The sequence below is a fragment of the Colobus angolensis genome, unplaced genomic scaffold, assembly GCF_000951035.1.
Source record: "Colobus angolensis palliatus isolate OR3802 unplaced genomic scaffold, Cang.pa_1.0 Scaffold79, whole genome shotgun sequence".
In the NCBI taxonomy this organism is placed as follows: Eukaryota; Metazoa; Chordata; class Mammalia; order Primates; family Cercopithecidae; genus Colobus; species Colobus angolensis.
In genome coordinates, this window is record NW_012121709.1 from 5,154,736 (window position 1) to 5,162,023 (window position 7,288).

The 7,288-nt window shown below is 52.6% G+C and overlaps 1 long non-coding RNA gene across 1 annotated transcript in view; it reads right to left on the reverse strand.

Annotated features, from left to right (window-relative positions):
- LOC105502293 overlaps positions 1-7,288 on the reverse strand; it is a 20,119-nt gene extending 12,831 nt beyond the window's left edge. Inside the window, exons 1-3 of the long non-coding RNA XR_001000316.1 lie at positions 7,207-7,288; positions 4,710-4,794; positions 2,936-3,045 (exon numbers count right to left, since the gene is read on the reverse strand). This is a non-coding gene — a long non-coding RNA (uncharacterized LOC105502293). The remainder of the gene's footprint in view (positions 1-2,935; positions 3,046-4,709; positions 4,795-7,206) is intronic.

Below are 7,288 nucleotides of genomic sequence, written 5' to 3' on the forward strand. Positions count from 1 at the left end.
TGGCCCATGGAGCAAAGGTTCAGTGTGGGAAAGCTCTGCAGGAAGCAGCCATCTTGGATAAGCCAGTTGCCTCCCCACAGGAAGAGGAAGGAGCTTTCTCCTTGTCTGGCCAACCAGAGTCATAAAAGGGTGCATCTTATTGATGTGGGCTAAATCAGAAATCCCCAACCCAGCAGGGGCAGCAGTTTAGGGCAGGAAAGGAAGAGGGGAGCCAGTGCTGAGCTGGATGGTGAGAGTTCTAAGGGTGATGGAGACCCAGTCGATGCCCACAGTGTTCCCCTGGCACTGAGGGGGGTGGGTGTGAGTTGGTTCAGGGATCACGACCTCTCAGACCTTGGCAGGAGGTGAACTGGTTTACTTCTACTAAGAGGCGAGGGCAGGGGCAGAGCCTCGGTCTCCTGTCTCTGAAAGAGTCTGGGGTCACCTGAGGGCTGCGGTTGGGACTCGTTCATTTCTGCATCCCTGCACCTGGGCATCCAGCCCCGGCACCAAGCTACACTGCTTGTTTTTCTTTCCTGAAATGTACTATGCAGTCTCACCTCCAGGCCACTGGACTTCCTCTCTCTCTTCCCAAAACACCTTTCTTGAATGTCTTCATATGGCTGGCTCCTTTGTGTCATTCAAATCTGCTGTTCCCCTGGTTCCTCTTCAAAGTGGCCTTCCTTCCCTCATCACCACAGGTGAGGAGTCCCTGGGGCACTCTCTATTGTGTTTCCTTTGTGTATTACCTTCGGGGCCCTGAGCACTTTCTGAAATTATCTCTGTGTTAGACTGCATAATCCAAAGGTGGCCACTAGAGTATCTCCCATTCCCCATGCTATTCCAGAACCTCACCACTCCCCCATGAGGTGGAGTCTAATTCCGCCCCACATTGAATCTGCATCAGCTTCTGACTTATAACCAAAGTGACTTCGGAAGCTGGGTCAGAAAAAGCAAAGCAGCTTCCACCTAGTTCCCCAGGATACTTGCTTTTGGAGTTCCCAGTCACTGTGTCAGAATCCAGCTGCCATGCTATGGGGAAGCCCAAGCCACACGAAGAGGCCGAGTATAGCTGCTCCCATTAACAGCCCCAGCTGACTCCCAGTATTAACAGCCAGACATGTAAATAAGGTTGCTTCCCCACCCATGACTCCAGTCCTCAGCCATCCTGGAGCAGAGACAAGTCACCCCCACTATGCCCTGACCAAATTCCTCACCCACAGAATGTGTGAGCATGGTCAAATATGTCAGCCTCCCATATAGGTGGGTTCCACATCCAAGGATTCAACCAGCCTCAGATCAAAACTATTGGAAAAAAATAAAATTAAAAAATAACAATTTTAAAAAACACACATAAAAACAATACAGTATAATTATTTACATAGCATTTACATTATATTGGGTATTACAAGTAATCTGGAGATGATTTAAAGCACACAGTGTGTGGGTTACATGCAAACACTACACCATTTCATATCAAGGACTCAGCATCCTCGGATTTTGGGATCCAAGATGTGATCCTGGAACCACTTCCCCCCAGAGACAGAGGGATGGCTCTAGTTGTTTGAAGCAAAACTTAGTAGTTTTGGAGTAATTTGTTACACAGAAGTAGTAACAAGAACAATATTTACTTATTGTCTGTCTCTTCCCACTAAAATGTGGGCTCCATGAAAGCAGGGAACTCTACGTTTTGGTCCTTCCTGTAGCCACAGCACCCTATACACAGAAGATACTCAATAATTAGCAGTTGTGTAAGTGGAAGAACCTGAATTTGGGAAACAATAGTGACTATGTTGCACAGTTTCTTTTTTTAGTTTTTTTTTTTGTGACTGAGTCTCACTCATTCTGTTGCCCAGGCTGGAGTACAGTGGCACGATCTCGGCTCACTGCATCCTCCGCGTCCTGGGTTCATGCAATTTTCCTGCCTCAGCCTCGCGAGTAGCTGAATACAGGCACACACCATCATGCCTGGCTAATTTTTGTATTTTTAGTGGAGACAGGGTTTCACTACATTGGCCAGGCAGGTCTCGAACTGCTGACCTCAAGTGATCCACCCGCCTCAGCCTCTCAAAGTGCTGGGATTACAGATGTAAGCCAGCGTACCCGACTGATGTTGCATAGTTTCTGATTCATTTAACAAAGCACATAGTTATTGTACACCTACTATGTGACAAGCAAGTTGCCAGGGACTAGGGACACTGTGGGTTAGCTTTCTGTTCCTGTGAAATCCTATCACAGGGACACTAGTGAGGACCACCAAAGAAACAGAAGCTCCCTCCCCACCTCTCGTTATCTGCCTGTCTAAAAGGCTGACTTTTCAAAAACTCTAGAGTTATGATTGCCAAATCCAGCCAGCCACATCTGGGGGTATATTTAATTATTCCCAGGTGTGGCTCTTTTCCATCCACAGCTCAGTCACTTGTACTCTGGCCTCTCACTAGGTGAGCGGATGACTCCAGACAGGGACCATGTGGCAGGAAGACTGCCTGGTTCTGCACATCTGGCCCCTTCCCAGGGGGTTCCTCCCCAACAGCTGTCCTCCTCGGGCTCCCTCGCCAAGCAGAAGGCCAAGCTTTCAAGCTCTAAAAGTAATTCTGGCAGGGGTGCTGCGGGCTGGGAGGGAGGCCTGCGGGATGCTCCTCCAGGTTTAACCACTTAATCCCCAAAGTACCTGCCAAGAACCAGTTAGCAAGTTTGGTTGGCGGGCCAGGCCGTCATTAATTCATTAAAGCAGGCTCCCGCTGGCCCATTATCTTCCTCGCCACTGACCACGTCGCCTTATGGGCCTGCAGAGTCCCCCTCTCTCCCCTTCCCCTGCTCCCAAGGCAGGATTCTACCCAGCCCTGGCCTCGACTCCCAGGCAGATTCCTCGGCTCCATTCTCTCTCCCTCCCTGCCCCCTCCGCAGGCAGGCTTCTCCCTCCCTCCCTCCCACGCCTCCGCCAGCCAGCGCTCACCATAAAGCGTCTTTTGTTCCCTCTCTCCTGTATCTTTGAGTATTGACTGGTTAAATCATACCCATCCTCCTCCCGGCCTCCCCAGCCTCAGAGGAGCCTCCCCTGGGGCTCTGGAAGAAAGGGAATTGCACTTGTGCAGGAATTCACTGTGCGCCAACCCCCTCTGCTTACTGCCCCTATCTCCTCTTCCCCTGCAAGTCATGGGGTGGGGGGCGCTGTGTGACTTCAAAGACAGAAGCTCCAATTCCACTGGGGATCACTTAGGTGGATGCTCTCTGCCTCGGCTTCCCCTTTGAAATAAAAGGAATGGCACTGACCATTTCATGACATTCTCTGTTGACTGAAGTTAACAGACAGACATTGTACTGGACATTTTTTTTTTTTTTTTTTTGAGACAGAGTCTCACTCTGTCACCTACGCTGGAGTGCAGTGGTGTGATCTCAGCTTGCAGCAACCTCTGCCTTTGGGACTCAAGTGATCCTCCCACCTCAGCCTCCCAAGTAGCTGAGACTACAGGTGCACACCACCATGCTATTTTTTTTTTTTTGGTACAGACAAGGTTTCACCATGTTGCCCAGGCTGGTCTTCAACTCCTGGACTCAAGCGATCCGCCCACCTCGGCCTCCCAAAGTGCTGGGATTACAGGATGGAACCACTGGCCCAGCCTGCACTGGACACTTTCAATGAATATTCTCTTATCATTCTCCCAATAACCCTAGAAGGATACAGCTCCAGTTTACAGGAGTAAAGGTGCAGAGGTAATGGTTCTTTCTCAAGGTCATGCTGTCAGCAAGTGGCTGGGCGCTTAAGAGTCTCTCAACCATTATTCTCTCCTGACCCTTCTGGCACTGATTTCCCAGGAGGGCAGGTACGAGTGGTGTGGAATGGCCAGCAATAATAATGGTACAATGTTGACTACCTTGGGAAAGAATGATAGTGGATGCACTATAATAATCATGATAGCTCATATGTATATCCACTGTTCTAGAACTTTCCATGTTTGAATTCATTTAACCCTCTTAATAATGTGCCTACACATTAAGTACTATTATTGTCCCCATTTTACATATGGGAAAACTGAGTCTTGGGTTTTTGTTTCTGTTTGTTACTTTTTTAAAGGATGACTTCTGAGAAAAGTATTGCTGGCTCACAGTAGAGACTCAGAACAAGCATACTGGATACACACACACACACACACACACACACACACGTGTTTTAAATTATTATTGAGATGGAGTCTCGCTCTGTCGCCCAGGCTGGAGTGCAGTGGTGTGATCTCGGCTCTTCTTGGCTGACTTCTTGGCTGACTGCAACCTCTGCCTCCTGGGTTCAAGCGATTCTCCTGCCTCAGCCTCCTGAGTAGCTGGGATTACAGGTGTGCACAACCACACCCAGCCAATTTTTGTATTTTTAGTAGAGTTGGGGTTTCACCACATTCACCATGCTGGTCTCAAACTCCTGACCTCAGGTGATCCGCCTGCCTCGGCCTGCCAAAGTGCTGGGATTACAGGGGTGAGTCACCCTGCCTGGTCTGTATGTAGAAAATATTGATTCTGCATATGGCTGAGCACACCCTTAAAACCTACGGGAATTGAAAGTGGTAGTTCCTACCCTATATGGCTGGCACAGGCCTCCCTCAAACACCTAAGGTACAGCTGTGAACATTCCCCTTTCTCTATTAGGGTAGGGAAAGTGGAGAGCACCCCATATCCAGCATAGAACACAACGAACTATTTTCCTCCAGTGAATTTTCTTTCCCTTCTACTTAACTTACCAGAGCTGGGAAAAAACGGGTTTCCAAATTAAACCAAAAGCACAATAAAGGCCGGAGCTGCTGGTATTCTGAGGTCACATGTAGGCTGCAGAAAGAGAACTTTATCCGGGCCAGTGCAGGGAGCCGGAGCACGGGGGAACCCGCCCTGGGAGCGCAGGAAGGCAGGTGGTGAGCAATTCTCCGGGTGTCGCGAGGGTATGAGGGGCGGCGCTGGAGGGAAGCCGGGCGGGGCATCCTGAGGTCAGGGCGCCAGAGGCTGCAGAACCCTGGAGGGGACGCCCGGGCGGAACAAGGCAGGTAGGAGAAGAACCCAGAGGTGTGGAAAGAGGGTGTCTCAGAGTCAGGGCGCAGCACCGGAGTAACTGTGGGGTAGAAGCCGGGGGGGTGGTGGGGGGCGGAAATAAACTCCACAGAGACAACAACCTGCTGCCGCCCTCCCAACACCGATGCAAAACAGCGAAACTCCTGGCCGCCGCCCTCCCCTGCAGCGCAGGCCCCAGTTACCCAACTCCTCCCCTGCGCTCCGGCGCAGAGCGGCGCACTCTGCCCGCCCCTCCCGCAGCCTCCCCTTCCAGGCCCCGGGAGCGTTCCCACCCCTGACACTCACACACCGGTAAACGGGAACATAGTCAGGCTCCTGCCCGGAGTCCTCCGCCTCCCGGGAGGGTGCACCCGACATCCCGCACGCCTGGTCCCAGGAGGGGAGCGCTTATCCAGTCTCCTGGACGACAGAACCAGAGAAAGACGTGTCCCAGCCCTCTCCACAGTGCTATTTGATTTTACTCCCTTCCTCTATTTCCTTCTCATTCACTTTTCAATTGTCTTGCAACTTGTTTTCCAGGCAGTTTCTCTTTTTCTCTATCCTCCCCAAACTTCTTGTCCCTCTCCATCTCGTCGCCTGTTTTTTCTCTCCCTCTTAACCCACTTTTTTTCCTACCTCTTCCCAAATCCCACGCTTTGGACTTCGCGTCTGTCGCTCAACTTCCTTTTGCTGCTCCCCGCGATACATCTAAAACGTTTTTCCCGTCCCTGGGACTGGGCAGCCTCAGCCTGACCCCTTTCAGTCGCGGGAGCCCCCAGCTTCTCCAACAGGAGAGGGAGAAGGCGGGGAGAAGCGGATGGGACCCCCGGCGCCCGGGAACCGAGCGGAGAGCGCCCCGAAGTGCGCACTTCTCTTTGCCAGCGCCCGGGCTGCGCGGGCCCACGCGACATCTGTCGCCTGCGGTCCCGGCTCACACCCCGCGCACCCCCGCAGCTCCCTGGGCGCTGCCACCCCCCACGCTCCGGCTGCCGCCTTTCCCCGCGGGCGCAGACGCTCGGGCCTCGCCTTCAGGCGCCGCTCCAACTTCCCAGGGTGTCTGCGGCGCGCGGCGGGGCTCGGCGGCGGGAACCCAAGGGCCGCTGGCTATGTTACCTTTGATATTCACCTTCCGGCCCTAGACTCATCTGTAGTGGGCTCAGCCTGATTCTCTCTCCCTCATTCTCTGCAGCGCTCCTCGCTACTCCAGGATCCAGAGTAGTAAGACAATGCTTACACTGTGCGCTTCCTCAAAGCGCCTAGCACAGTGCCAGGCGCACAGCTAAGTCACAATAATTCCCCCACCCCAAGAACCTAGTACCTTCCTCCCACTGATACCAATCACACTAGGCGCTCAATACCCACTTCCCGTCCTAAGTTCTCAAAGCATTACCCCCCTAACCAGTGCCCAGTACCCCGAAGGAGCTCAATAAATGTTCCTTCCTTAAGGCTTCCCATTGGAGTTTGCCTGAAAGCCTTCTATTCCAGCCCACTCCGAAGGCGTCTCCTTCCGAACATCGCGGCTACAACCGTCTGGAGAGAAGGAAGCCAAACTCCTTAAACAGGACACCTCACTGGAGAAGGAGCGACGTTGGCAGGGCAGAAGAAAACTGCAAATGCGCGGAGCTCGGGAAGAAAGATTGGGCCAGCCAGAAACCTGGAAGGGGAGGAAGTCTCGAGATGCGCTTGGGGTGCCAGAGAATGGGGATCAGAGATTGGAGAAGTGACACTTAGGGAGAAGAGGTTGGGAGCAAAGGTGATGGAGACGGTGGCGACTCAAGAACAGCAAGAGGCTTGGAAGGGGACCGAGGACCTTTCCTGGCACTGCGATAGACTTTAAGTATTTGGAGTGGCTTACAACTATATTCTCATTGCAGGCATACTTTTTATTTGCATTGTGTGTTTATTTGTGGGGCTGGTGGGGATTATGGAGGTTGAAGTCCTCCTCAAGCCACCGAGCTATAAGTGAGTAGCAAGATGCGCTTAAGGACTCGGAGAGATAGGGGCAGAAATGGTGGACCTGACACTTGGAAGGAAAGACTGGGGACTGGGTAGGAGAGGGGGGCCGGAGATGCTTGCAAGAGAAGAGAACGGAGGAAGAAGGAGAAGGGAAGAGAAAAAAGCCAAACTTGCCACTCTCCCGCTCCCGGGCCAGTGCCCAGCTGCCGCGCCCTGGCTCTCGGTCGCTCGCTCGCGTACCTGTTGCTTGCTCCGGCTGGGTCTCGGCTCCGGCCCCACCAAGAAGCCCCGCGTTCCTACAAGTTCCGCCTGCCGAGCAGCC